General features: G+C 41.7%; 1 protein-coding gene across 7 annotated transcripts in view; it reads right to left on the reverse strand.

Annotated features, from left to right (window-relative positions):
* Positions 1 to 15,167, reverse strand: part of APP (amyloid beta precursor protein) — a 262,507-nt gene that overhangs the window by 28,430 nt on the left and 218,910 nt on the right. The window lies entirely within an intron of this gene.

The raw sequence follows: 15,167 nt of genomic DNA on the forward strand, positions 1-15,167 counted from the left end.
GCAGCACGTGAGGTACAATTACTTTCAAACTGGAGGATATAATCCAGCGAATCCCTAGTCTTTCCTTGAAAATGTGTTAGGACAAAAGAAGTAAAACTGGTGGTGGTCTGCTCCATTCTTTTTTAAAAAAATTAATTTATATTCAATTAATTAACATATAGTCAATTATTATTTTCAGAGGCAGAGGGCAAGGATTCAGTCTTATGGAACACCCAATGTTCATTACATTGTGTGCCCTCCTTAATGCCCACCACCTAGTTAACCCGTCCCTCCCTCCCTCTCCCCTCCAGCAACCCTCAGTTTGGTTCCTATTTCATTCTTAGACATTTTTTATTTTTTTATTTTTATTTTTTAAAGATTTTATTTACTTATTCATAGAGACACACAGAGAGAAAGAGAGGCAGAGACACAGGCAGAGGGAGAAGCAGGCTCCATGCAGAGCCTGACGTGGGACTCGATCCAGGGTCTCCAGGATCACGCCCTGGGCTGCAGGCGGCGCTAAACCTCTGCGCCACCGGGGCTGCCTTCCTATTTCATTCTTGAACAGTTCTCATTGTTTGTCCTTGAACAAATCTGTCTTCCCCAATGGCCCCCTAGGTGCTGCATGATTTATGTTCTGAGGCAACAGAGAAGCAGTCCCCTTGCCTTCCCAGTCGTGGCCTTGCAGACATGAAGCTCTGCTCCAGGCTGTTGCTCTGCTGTGGGCGAAACCTCCCTGCCTCCCAGCAGGTGCTATGCCATCTCAAACCAAATTTCCTGCCTCTTCCCGCTGCTGCTTCTCTTTTCAAAAAATGCTATCAATTATTCCCCTCTTACAAAGAATGGACTAAACAAAATCAACTTTATGGAACAGAACAGACTTACCTGAAGTTCTTATAGACTAGTGAAAATCCCTAAGTTCTACATTCCATTATTGCAATGCATTTTTACTGGAAAAGAGAGTTGGGAATATAACCCTGTGCTGATTGCAATCATTGCTTTAAATACAGGGTTATCACAAGATTTGTGAATCTCCTATCATGCTGCCACAGTTCACCAGGTTTTACCATGTGATCTAGTTTTTAAAATTAGACACCCATGAATAGCATGTGTGTTATTACAAATGGCTATGAACCAGGATATCTCATCCTCCAATCACACCTCCATCGAGAGTTTATTGTATTACATATTTCAAACAAATTACTGGTTAGTATTGTTGCCGCAGAAAGTGGAAGAAAATAAAATTGGGATTTAAATTTGATTTGTAACATTTTACTATCATCCTTCACATTCTCTCTTTCTCTCTTTTTTTTGATTTCATTTATTTATTCATGATAAACAGAGAGAGAGAGAGTGAGAGAGAGAGAGAGGCAGAAGCAGGCTCCTTGCAGGGAGCCCAATGTGGACCTCGATCCTGGGACTCCAGGATCATGCCCTGGGCCGAAGGCAGGTGCTGAACCACTGAGCCACCCAGGGATCCCTCTCTCTCTCTTTTAAAAAGATTTTATTTATGACAGACACAGAGAAAAAGGCAGAGACACAGGCAGAGGGAGAAGCAGGCTCCCTGTGGGAATCCTGATGCAGGACTCGATCCCAGGACTCCAGGATCATACCCTGAGCCAAAGGTAGATGCTCAACCACTGAGCCACCCAGGTGTCCCCCACACGTTCTCTTTTAAATTGAAAACACATTTTACCTGAAAAAATTCTGCTCAAGTATTATTGTCAACTAAAACAATTTGGTAGAATAGCATTAAAGTATGAGATTAATATCCTTCTTTGGAGTCAGTTTTGTTGCGAGATATCATTTTAAATGATGAAATCCCAAGACAATCGGTCCTTCTGAAGTCTAATTTGACTTATAATATATGGCTATTTGCTACAGCGCCATTCTAAAATTCAGTATTTGATGCTTGTGATGACCTTTTCCATGTAGATGAAAGGGCCCCATTAGATCTACTCTAACTTTTTCATGTCTTACAGAGTCATGGGTAACGGCTAATAACTTAGCCAATGTCTGCTTTAATAAATTAAACGGGCATTTCTTTTATATAAATCTTATGCTTCTGACTGTTGAGCACTTATGATACTAAAGAGATGATCTTCTAGAATAATTATTGGTGTTCACACATTCATTTGGAGAGGGAATAACCTTCGCCAGCATGATCCACTCTTGGCCCCATCTGACGCCATATTTGTACCTTTGTGGCATTTACTGTCACATAACCTCTCCATCTGGAAACTGTTTCTCTTTGTCTTGCATACTCAGTATCAAGCTGGTTTCCTCTGAGTTCTCTGTGTAACTCCTCTTGTTCTTTTTTTCTGATCTCTTCATCCCTCCATTTTCCTTTTGTATCTCCATCCATCTCTTTCCGCAATTTTTCATCTGGAAATCCCATCCACTCTTGAAACCCAAAGGATGCATCAGAAATATATTTCCTCAGCTTTCACCTATCCCTTCCACTCCTCCCACTCTAGTTATATACATATATATACAGTTTGCTGGGTCTATTAGTTTACATTAGCTTAATATATACAACACTGAGCTCAAGGCCTTTCGCTTTCCCTCTTGTAATCATGGCAGAGCTATGATCCCAGCCACAGGTCTGAAACCTTCATAACCATCTGTGGCTCTTTGCATTTGTGCTGCCTATTTATATTACTGACAACTCCTTTTAAAATTCAATTTCTGCATTCTCTTATTCATTTGTCACTCCTCCTTTCTATTGTCCTCCTCTCTCCCTTGAGCCATCATTACTTTCTGCCTTGATAACTGTGAAGTCTCCTATTGTTGTCCCTGCCCTACCTTTTTATCCCTCTGTTCCCCGTATCTTTTCATGATACCGAGGAATGGCTCTGCCTCATTTCAGTAACTCCTCATTCCTTACTCAATGAATCCCAAACACTGCTTTTCGCAGATGGTAAAGGTCCTCTGTGATCTGGGCCCACAACTCATCGTTCTAGCTATGAGGCTCAAGCTTTTTGCTGTGTGTGTATAACAGGTGTTATACAGAGATTTTTAATAAGAAATATATATTTGGTCTTCATAGGCACAGGGTTCCTAAAACCCTTGGAATATTTTGTAGGAGATGAGAGGAATAAGGTATCTTTCTTTATGTTATGAAGTGACTTTTGAAAAGCCTGTAGATCACTTAAGGATGGGAGCTGGTCACCAGAGGAACTAACCATGTAATCAGAGGTTAGAACTTTCAGTTGAATAATGAATTGAGCTCAATTGCCAATGGCCATTGATTTCATCAATGAAGTCCATGTAATGAAGCCTCCATAAAAACCTAAAAGGACAGGGTACTGGGAGCTTTGAGGTAGGTGAATATGTGGAGATGTGGGGAAAGGAACATGCTGGAAGTTCTGAGTCCTTTCCCACATACTTTGTGCTATGTGTCTCTAACCCTGGGTTATTGCTGGGTTATATCTGTTTATAATAAACCAGTAATCTAGTAAGTAAAATGTTTCCCTCTGTTCTAGCAAGTTAACAGAGTCTGTGGCAGAGGTGGTTGGAAATTCTGATGTATAGTTGGTCATCAGAAGCACAGGTGATAACCTGGACTTTCAATAGGCTGGTGGGAGCCAGGGAGAGGAGTCTTGTAGGACCAACCTGTAACTCTTGTGGGACCTGCACTATCTCTAGGTGGATAGCATTGGATTGGGTTGAAGTGACTGAATCTCCAAGTGATGCTGGGGAATTGCATGGTTGTAAGGGGAGAACCCACATATTGGAATTGGGCCCACAGCTCTGTCAGGCTGAGTGGCTTGGATTATCCCCAGATGGGACCAGGCATTCCCATCAGGACACCTTTGCTCTCTGTTCCTGCTACACAGGAAGACCACCTCTGCTTATCTAAATTATATGAACTTTCGAAAACCCAGCTCAAATGCCCTCTCCTCTATAAGTCTCCTCTTAACAACTTTATGAGGGGTATGGGCATTAGTATTTTTCTGGGACAGGAAACTGAGGCTGGGAGGGATGACCAAATCCTTTTAAGATCCCATGGCCAGTAAGCATCAGTGCTGAAGTGCCAGTTCTGGGCTGCAGAACACCTACCTCCCTGCCTGTAACCCCCAACTACCCAGCCTCCACGGTACCAAAGGAAGGCTCATTTATGGTCTCAGTACTGCATTGCTCGTTTGCAGAGTGATTGTAAGTTTAACTGTTCCAGAAGATTTTCCACACTTAAAGGGCTGCCTGCAGACTCAAACACTACCAGCCCTATGCAATGGTTATTGCTTTTGTGCCTTTGAATAGGCATTTCCCAGGCACAGGCTGAAGGGAATCTTGTACCCATCTCAGCACATGGCAGTAAAAAGGGTACAGCAGGAAACAGTCACAGTGGAAAATCTTACATCTATACTTCATAAAATATCCAGGACATTTTGAGTTGCAGCAAATCATGCTGCCTCCTCCTTTTCTCTTTTATCTCGTACACTGCTGGCAGAAAACGTCCTCCAAATGGCCACTAAAATGTTGGGCCCCATGGTAGTTAATTTTCCTGGTTTATTATACTCATGTTCAGAAAACGAGAGAATGAAACATTCAAGAAATGTTACATTTTTGGCAGAGTGAAAAGCACTTAGGCTTTTTTTGGCGGCGGGGGACGGGGGGACAAAATAGCAGAAACCCAAGTTTTTACTTCAGTTTAAAGCAGGAGATTTAGAAACAACCACCTCTGGGTGTCTCATTTGGAACAAAGAAGTCTGTGTGGTTTTTAAGGGATAAAAAGAAGGTGGAAATGACATTATCATTCGTGGGGGTAGCTAGCATTCTATTTTGTGATCATAAAATGTTGAAGGCAGCTAGCTACTTCTTGGCATTATTAAGGGTTCAGAATTTTACCAAGGGCTAACACAACTGGCACCGAGCAATTCTGTCTGTGATTAAAAAAAAAAAAAAATAAAGCAACAACGAGCCACATATAATTATTTCAGTGCTCATTCTGAGTGGGGCTTTATCTTTGAATTCTGTGGTTAAGACTCAACACACAGAAACCACACGTCTAGTATGGTGGTGGCCCTGATGGATTACCTGTTTATCTAAATTAATTTAATATTTTATTGTAATGCTTTGATGACATATATTGGTGATTTCCAAAGCTTTTAAGCATCTAAGTTGGCCAGCTGCTGTATTAAAACCAAGACACAGGGTTTATTTCTCCCCTAAGACTCTCCTTTTTTTCCTCTCTAAAAGCTACTTATTGCTCATAATTATAGCAGCTATCTCTGGAGTTAAATTTATTTTTTTTCCTGTAACACCCAGCATACATGGGCTTTGTAGTCAGAAGTGGAAATATGTGGGTGCTTGGGTGGCTCAGTCGGTTAAGCCAAAGTGCCTTTGGCTCTGGTGGTGATCTTGGGGCCCCAAGTCGGGGTCCCTGCTTAGCAGGGAGTCTGCTTCTCTTCTCCCTCTCCCTCTCCCTCTGTACCTTCTCCTGTTTGTGCTCTCCCTCGGTCTCTCAAATAAATAAAATCTCAAAAAAAAAAAAAAAAAGGGGAACTATTTAACTGAGTTCATTGATGGTAATGCTTAACCTACAGCTTAAACAAAACAGATATTCAATTCCAAATATGAAATGTACAGCAAACCTTGTCACCTTGCCCTTTTAAAGTGTGTTGAGGATCTGTACTTAGGATACTCACTAATTAAGAGAAAAACCAAACCAAACTAAACACTTCACCATTTAGTTATCACAGAAAATACATAAAATTTTTTGAGGTGCTGGGGATGAAGGAGGGCACTTGTGATGAGCACTGGGTGCTGTATGCAAGTGTGGAATCACTGTATCATACACCTGAAGCTAATATAAAGCCATGTGCTAACTAACTGGAATTTAAATAAAAACTCAAAACATATTTTGAAGAAAGAAAGCAGCATCAAGAGTCCTCCAATAGTAATATCGTCCTCAAATGACCAAAAATTATATATATTTTTTTGTGGAAGCAACAGACTTCTATGATAGTTTGAGAGAAGTGGCCCCATGAAAGGACTGTTGAACGGGGAACAGATGAATTCTAGATAAATCTAACGTGCTTCTTTAAACTATTTACCCATTAGCCAGACTCCTTCTGAAGTTTTAACTCCTGTGTTTTAGGTTTCGAGAAGATATGGTTTGTAAACGTTAAACCAGTTCTGTTTTACAAGCTTTCGTTGCAATCACTGAGCTCTCTCTTCCACCTTTCAAATATTTGGGGTGGGGAGTTAAATCTTCATGGTCAGTCTCTTCCCCTGTAACAAACAGCTAATAAAGGTCTGATGTGGAGAATGGCATAAACTGAGGTGTCCTAGGCTGGCTGCATGTTCTCTTTATAGGATTGAAACTGCACTGCTTTAATGATTTTTTCCCCTATTTTCTGATTCTTCTGCTTCCTGCTAGAAGAATATGTATTTATCTGTAGCCTCTCCCCAAAATGGAAATTTCCTTTCAACTCTAACAGGAGATTCTCATATGACCCATCCTGCCCTCTTTTTTTAAATAATGAAAGGAAATAATAATTTATATGTTTTTCTATGGTGATCTGTCCATTTCTGTTGCCATACCGTTCTTATCTTTAATAAATATTTGCTTCTGATTCTGAAAGGACTCAGTGTTACACCTCTGGGCAATGCAACCCTCCCTGTTCCCTGCAACCACCACAGCTGCATTGGGAGTATCTACAAAAGGGATGTAATTTCCCCCTCTCCAGAAGCTATACTATGAATCCGCTGTCATCCATTCTAGGCATTTTGCCCACACCAGGCCTATGAGATCAGATTTAATTTTCCAATCACAGCTCTGTGCATGTCTGATTCATGGCTCAGCATATAACTGCCATGCTTGTTCATTATACTGAATGCTGCCATGGCCTCTGCAACTCCCTAAGGCTTGCATTCCTCATCCATAAAATTAGAGGAGGCTGGATGGATGGTCTTAACAGTGCCTCCACGATGAATCCTGTTATCTGTACTCTTGTATGGAGATGTCCCATCCAGAGCTAGGGAATCAGGATCTGCTTGCTATTGCGGTCCCCAGGTGATTCTTAAGCACATTACAGATGAGCCACTGCCACAGCTGGACCCAGGTATCACTACACAGGCATCGCGGTTATCACCTTCGTAACAGACAAAACAAGCCTCAAAACAAGGTATCTGGAAAGGTGAGCACGGCCAACAAATAGCACTGCCAGAAGGAACCTGACTCAAAAACACCTTTAAGTCACATTCTCAGAACCCAACTCTCTCTGCGGCCTTGAAGCTAGCATGCACAGCAACGCTTTTGCATCAGAAAGCCACAAGAAAGAAAAGACTAGTTATGAATTTCCTTTTTTGCCAGAACATTTGTCAGGCAGGAAATTACACAGGAGCCAGAGCAGGGAAGTGTTCAGGAAACAGGTCAGTGTTGTTTAGACTCTGGGAAAAAGACTAAGCACTTAAAAGTGTAGAGGGCACTAGAACATTTCATTGCTGTGTTCCCCACTCCTAAAGATCAGCCCTAGCGGGAGACTGTTTAACTTCTAAGCATGGACTTAACTATAGTTCAATTGAGTAGAAGCTGTTTATTTTTGGGGGGAGGGGGTAGAGAAAGGAAAAAGGAGGGAGGGGCAGAGAGAAAACATTTTTTAAGACTTATTTATTCTAGAGGGAGAGAGAGAGAAATAGCACAAGCGGGGTGGGGGGGGTTAGGGGGCAGAGGGAGAGAGAATCCTCAAGTATGAGGACTGAAGTGTGAATCCTGACCTAATGTGGGGCTCCATCCCAGGACCCTGAGATCATGACCTGAGCTGAAATCAAAAGTCGGATCCTCAAGCTAGATTACAAAGCTGTAATCGTCAAGACAGCATGGTACGGGCACAGAAACAAACACACACATCAGTGGAACAGAATACAGAACCCAGAAACGGACCTTCAACTCTATGGTCAACTAGTCTTCAACAAAGCAGAAAAGAATATCCAATGGAAAAAAGCCAATCTCTTTAACAAATGGTGTTGAGAAAACTGGACAGCCACATGTAGAAGAATGAAACTGGACCATTTCTTCACACAATGCACAAAAATAGACTCAAAATGGATGAAAAACTTAAGTGTGAGACAGGAGCCATCATAATCCTAGAGGAGAACATAGGCAGCAACCTTTACGACCTCAGCCGCAGCAACTTCTTGCTAGACATGTTTCCAAAGGCAAAGGAAATAAAGGCAAAAATGAACCACTGGGACTTCATCAGGATAAAAACTTTTTCACAGCAAAGGAAACTGTTGACAAAACTGAAAGACAACCGACAGAGTGGGAGAAGATATTTGCAAATGACACACCGGACAAGGAGCTAGTATCCAAGATCTATAAAGAACTTACCAAACTCAACACCCAAAACCCAAAAAGTACAGTTAAAAAATGGGCAGAAGACATGCATGAACAGACATTTCTCCAAAGAAGACATATCAATGGCCAAGAGACACATGAAAAAACACTCCGTATCTTTCAGCATCAGGGAAATACAAATCAAAGCCATGATGAGATCCCACCTCACACTGATCAGAATGGCTAAAATGAGTAACTCGGCAAACAACACGTGTTGGTGAGGATTTAAAAAAAAGGGGAACTCTCGTAAACTGTTGGTGGGAATACAAACTGGTTCAGTCACTCTGGAAAACAGTATGGAGGTTCCTCAAAAAGTTAAAATTAGTGCTACCCTCCAACCCAGCAACTGCACTACTAGGTATTTATCCAAGGATACAAACATAGTGATTAAAGGGGCACACGCACCCCAATGTTTATAGCAGCAATGTCCACAACAGCCAAAAAATGAAAAAAGCCCAGATGTCCACTGACTAATGGATAAAGATGTGCGCGTGCAACACACACACACACACACACACACACTCACAGACACACAGGAACATTACTCAACCATCAAAAAGAATGCAATCATGCCATCTGCAATGATATGGATGGGAATAGAGGGTATTATGCTAAGTGAAATAAGTCAGTTAAAGAAAGACAAATACCATATGACCTCAGTCATGTGGAATTTAAGAAATAAAACAGATGAACATGGGGGAGGGAAGGAAAAGTAAAAGAAGATGAAAATACAGAGGCAGGCAAACCATAAGAGATGCTGAACTCTAGGAAACAAACACGGTTGCTGGAGGGAAGTGGGATGGGGTAACTGGGCAATGAGCATTGAGGAGGGCACTTGATGTGATGAGCACATCACATGCAAGTGATGAATCACTAAATTCTACCTCTGGAACTAATAATATACTACATGTTAACTAAATTGATTTTAAATACAGAATTGAAAAAAAAAAGAGAGAGAAGGGTGGGATGCTTAACCGACTGAGCCACCCAGGTGCCCCTCTATCAATGGAGCAGAAGCTGTTTAAAATGCTGACTGGGGGAGAACCTATGCGGTCCTCAAGTGATTACTTGCACATGGCTGGGATGTCTTGATTACTGCACATGGCTGAGATGTCTAGATCTGTGTGCGACTCATCGGACAGCCATCGTGTGGCAGACCCGTGTCACGCTATGACATCTAGAGAGCATGAGATCAACTGTACAAAGACACCTTCCACTTCTATGGCCTTTCAAATCCATTAGCTCATTAGATACCCACAACCATCTTTATCGTGGGATTCCTACTCCACTGACAGTTGAGCGGACTGTGTGACATTCCTTTGGAGAATTATAGTTATCAAGTGGCAGAACTGGGAGGTGAACCCAACTATGTGGATTCTGAGTCCAAAAGTTTCTAGTATTCCATGAAAAATTCTATTTTGTGTCTGACATGGCTATTTGATTGGCGACTAATATTATAAAAATATATACACATCGATCATCACAAGCATCATGTTTCTCATAATTTTTGACAGATGTGAAGTGATGAACTCAGTGGTTCTCTTTTAAAATTCTTTTTTCCATATGAAGGAACCAAGGTAAGAGACTTTCACCATGGGCCAAGGTCACAGAGCTTTTTGATAGCAGAGAAGCAGGCCTGAAAAGCCAGGTGGTTCCCAGCTGCACAACCATGCACTGCTCCATACTCTAAGGGGGGCCGTAGGTGTCACTTCCATTTTGACAGCCCATCCTCAAAGCAGTTTATCCTCTGAACACTCATTTCCCACTTCTTTAGGTTTTCAGTTCTCCAGAAGACTGGCATAAATATGATAGCTATGTGAACTGTCATTCGGTTTCACCAATTGAGTCAAACTGACTCAGCCTTTGGGTTCTGAGCTACGTAAATGGTTGAACAGCAGACTGCGTACTCCGTCATCCCAAATACTCCTTTCTCATCAACGGTGTGGGGCCTAAAATACTTCAGGGGTCAAGAGAGAAAAAGCCGTGGACACAATGCTGCCATGTTTCCAACTTGGAAAAGAAGTTATAGACATTATTGCAAAGTAATGCTGTCCCACAAATCTAGTTTTTATTTTAGATTCCAGAAAACTGGGTCAGTCTCCTCATTTCTAGCCACACTATCAATCTTGAGACTCTCTCACAGTCTCTAAATTCAGACTTCACCTCTGAATCTGGTTTCTTGGGTAGTTTCTTGGACACAGGTTTTAAATGAAGCACACTGTCCATTCATGGCAGCAAACAGTCCCTGGAGGGGACGCAAACACGGCTACACATCACTTGTGAGAACGTTCCCTATCACAAGTGACATATCCTGGAGTATCACTTGTCCAGCTGAAGACTGAAAGAATGATGGAAGTCCCTTTTCATTGAAGACAAATTTCCTTTCGACTTTCAAACAACAGAGATCAAACAGCTTAGATCTACCAATGGCATCAGTTAGAAATTGGGGAATCCAGTCAGTCTGTTCTCCCTGGCATCTAAAAACAGATTAAATACATTTAAAAAAAAAGATTTTAGATATTTATTCATGGGCAGGAGGCAGGCTCCCTGCAGAGCAGGAGCTCGAGGTGGGACTTGATCCCATGACCCTGGGATCATGACTTAAGCTGAAAGCAGACACTTCGCTGCTTAGCCACCCAGGCACCCCAAATTAAAGAATTTCTACTTCATGCTCACTTGGAGATCTGTGTCAGTGTTGTGATCCTATTTCCAACGACCTTAGGAATTTTGGCCCAGGCCGGGTGGCTGACAGTCTAAGCAATTTTGAGGGGAAAAAAAATCTTCTACTAGAGTTTAGGTCACAAACCAAGTTTACATATTACAGAGAGAAGCTCTGTAAGTATGCTGTGCTGAGGTTATAATCTCTACCTGCAAGTGAGTGTCTTTAAGGAAACAGTGAAGAATTTAGGTGTAAAGGGCCAATATGTCTGCAAGTTGCTCTAAAAAAAAAAAAAGGAGTTTTATGTAATATTTTCAAAGCTTTCCTTTAAATCTGGAATTATATTAAGATTAAAAGTTCAGCCCTATGGCACTAACACTGTAGTGCCAGCTTTAACCTGTATCTGTCTGTCTGGAAGTATTCTTCTGGTTGATATAATACAGGGAAAATGCACACCTGACCATTAACGTAAGCACACGTAGGTTACATAGATACGACTACACATCCTCCGCAAAGTAAAATAGAAATGAATAAAAATTTTGACCACTCCTCTCCCTTAAACATAAGTCAATTATCGCGTGTGATTTTCAAGGCAGGAAACACTTGCCTCTTCACACGCTAGAGGAAGCACTGGCTGTCCCGGCTAGTTGAGAGATGGGTACTTTTACCATTAAGGAGTTTCAAAGTAATTATGATTATGAGGAATGTTCTCTTCAAACTTGTCTTAAAAAAACAAACAAACAAAAACTTGTCTTTAAAAAGAGCCTAACCCCTGCAGCATAAGTGAGGACTTCACTGTGTTCCCTCTTTTATATAAAAATGTGACATTTGGTAGTAATTAGAATAACAAATTCGGTGCAAAAAACACCACAGAAAACAAAAGTAACAATGATAACCTCACTTGCAATCCCACCACCGAGATAGCCAAGAGTAATGTTTTCTTTTTTCTTTTCATTTTTTTTAAAGATTTTATTTATTCATGAGAGACACACACACACACAGAGAGAGAGAGAGAGAGAGAGAGAGAGAGGCAAAGAGGCAGAGGGAGAAGCAGGCTCCACGCAGGGAGCCCAATATGGGACTCGATCCCTGGACTCCAGGATCAGGCCCTGGGCTGAAGGCGGCGCTAAACTGCTGAGCCACCCGGGCTGCCCAGTTTTCTTTTTTTAAACAGCATTGTTTTTACAGTATTATTTCAAATCTTTAACCATCACTCTATTATCTAAATTCTATGACTGGGGTCAATGAGAATGCATTTTGTGAGGGTAAAGTGGGCTGGGAGGCCCTTGCAATCGAATCATCAGGTCTGAGGACACAGACATGGAGTCATGGGGATGGATTTCCCTCCACTTTCATTCTCCAGTATGTAGTTAATTTTTCTGGTACACTCTTCTGCATATTGGGGCAGGCTTTTGTTTTCGCTTCTAAGTTCTTAGATGTAGAGCAAATTGGAAAAATGAAATGAAACCTGAGGCTCGCTCTATCGGGGTTAGTATCACATTTCATTTTTTAAAAACTGCTAATGCTTACGGTGAGTACAAGTAAGTAAACTGAGAAAGGTTATTATTATTATTTTTTATAATACTGAAATAGCAGTTTTACTGCTCTTGAATTTTTATAAAGGCCAAGTCATCCTGGCAACTGCATACAATTCTGAGCTCACTCCTGCCTGGAGTCTTCACTGCTAGTGTTGGGGTGTTCTGGGTATCCACCCATAACAACTCCCTTCTTTCCACCTGAGCTTGGAACCAATTAAGAGAGAACAAGTAGAGAGGAAAACATCACCTTTACTTCCAATAAAAGCCAGGCCCTTATTAACCTACATGGTGCTTTCTTTGGGGAGTGAGCACACACAGGGCACACGGCTTGTCGACCTGTACCCTCAGCCGCATACGACGAGAGGGAGACTCAGTGTTGCCCCTACACCGTGTCCTGTCTAGCCTGTATGGTCTAAGTGGTGATCCTGTCTGATAGCACCCTTTCTCAGACTTGGGAGAGAAGCCTTTCTTACCTGGGTGATAGATATCCTGGGGGCAGACCAAGGGAATGGGACACAGTGCCCCTCTGAAGAGCTATTGATCCCTCTGCTATACACTGAAGAAAGTGCATTCTAATGGACCATACCTGATAAATGCTTCATTAATGGGATTCTGTATTTACAGGATGTAAAGGTACTGGTTAGCAAGGCAGGTTAGCTCATGGTAGGAAGTAAGGTTTTCAACATTTATAAATAGTTAATTTCACTCAAAGAGCTTAAAGATTTATGTTGACAATTTTAAGGGTAACAGGCAAGAGTGGATAAGATCAGTGCAAATATATATATATTCATCTCATCACAAGGGAGGAAGAGAGCCTGTTCCTGCAGACAGCACACCATGTCTGTATGCACGACAGCTCATGTGAAATGTATGTTTTTGCAGATCAAAAAAAGCCCACAACACTCCTATATGTTCTTCGGCACACTGACCTATTTTCCTTAACACAAAACGCTTTCTGTACTAAACATTTCTAGAACGGCAGTGGTCCTTCCTCCTCTGATTACCTGACTCATATATGATCCCTCAACAGTGTAAGGGGAAACCAAACCTAGAGATGGAAAATGCTTGACACGTGGGACTTGGAGACAGATGGAAAGTAAGTGTCTTAGGGAAGCATGAACAGTGCAGAGGAGTGGAGAAGCTGAGAGAATTCACTTTAAGGAAAATAATCTGGAGTCAAAGAAAAATAAAAAAATTTTATCATTAATACGTGAGCTCCTTCATTTATCTATCTGTTTAGCAATCCTATCATCTTCTAAGCCAGTGTAGGAAATAACTAAGGCAATTTCTTTTTACTCAGAGCTCATGATTCGAGGAAAGATGGGCACAAGGGTAATTCTCTACAAATGATATGGGAAGGGGTTCGGATTGAGCGAGAAAGAAACAAGCGTGGAGTTTCTGGCTGGATACAGTGAGTGATGGTGCTCTGGAAGAGAGACTGTTATCCTGGGAGATACAAGTGCACACACCAAGATATAGAGAATGGGGTACCCAAAGGCTGGGGCTTTTCTGGCACAAGGGAGGTATAAAGGAAGCAGCTTAGATAGAAGCCAGAAGCTTTGGTTTGTGGAATGAAAAGGGGAAAGGAACACGCTGACTAGGTGTTTACAATTTATAAAATCCAGAATATAGGCTCTGCTGATACCTGCAGTTCCATTACAGGTAAACTGTAAAGAAAAGAAAGGCATGGAAGGGACACCTGGGGGTTATAAGATATTTGAGATAGAACATTAGAATGATAAAACCAGAAAGACATTTAAGGAAGCGACAGGGGGAAGACTGGCGCTATGCTGATGGTGGTGCAGGTGGGGGAGGTTGTGGCTGGGACAGGGCAGAGGAGTTAGTGGGGAGATAATACTTTTGTTCTTGACTGGAGTTGTGTCTACCAGAAGAGCAATTATGGGCACGAAAGACACGTTGTCCTCAGACATGTTGCGATATTCCAACATATCATGGTGGAGATGTCCCGTAGCCACTGGAAATACAGGCCTCAAGAGCTCATGTGAAACAGTCCAAGGGGAAGCACTGATGAAAATGAGAGTTTTCCAGATTCTAGCAGAATTTTTGCAGGTGTTCTGGGGAAAAGTTGATACTAGATTCCCCAGAAGGGATTTATCATATGCTGAATTCTGTTGGATAATAAACAGTGCCACCTGCAATGAAGTGCCACGTCCCAGCTAAACATTCTTTACAGTGTCTAAACATGGTGCTTGACAATAACTTATTGTTAAGAACTGCAAGGAGCAAGCTATTTCTTATCCAAATAAAGGGTTATGGATCTTTTTCCCCCCTTACGTCACTTCAATATCAATATCCATGAGATGTTTAAAAAAAAAATCAACCTTATTTTTTTTACTCTGCAAAGAACAAGGAGAAAATGGTGTAGAAGATGAAAAATAAAGTAGGCCCAACCAATTAATCTTTGGATAAGCTCTCCTTTTAGACAATGAAGTGAAATGGAAGTGGTATCACTGAGGCCAGCTCTGCTTTCAAGTTACCTAGTGAACCATGAACCCTGGTGCCAGAAGGTGTGCTCTATTGAGCATGTTACAAAATTACCCCAGATGGCCGCTTTCTCACCAAGAATGGATAACCTTTTTCACTACCTGAGACAACTGCCTTCCATGACGTATAGCTTGCAGTCTCA

Source organism: Canis aureus, chromosome 30 (genome assembly GCF_053574225.1).
Source record: "Canis aureus isolate CA01 chromosome 30, VMU_Caureus_v.1.0, whole genome shotgun sequence".
Lineage (NCBI taxonomy): Eukaryota > Metazoa > Chordata > Mammalia > Carnivora > Canidae > Canis > Canis aureus.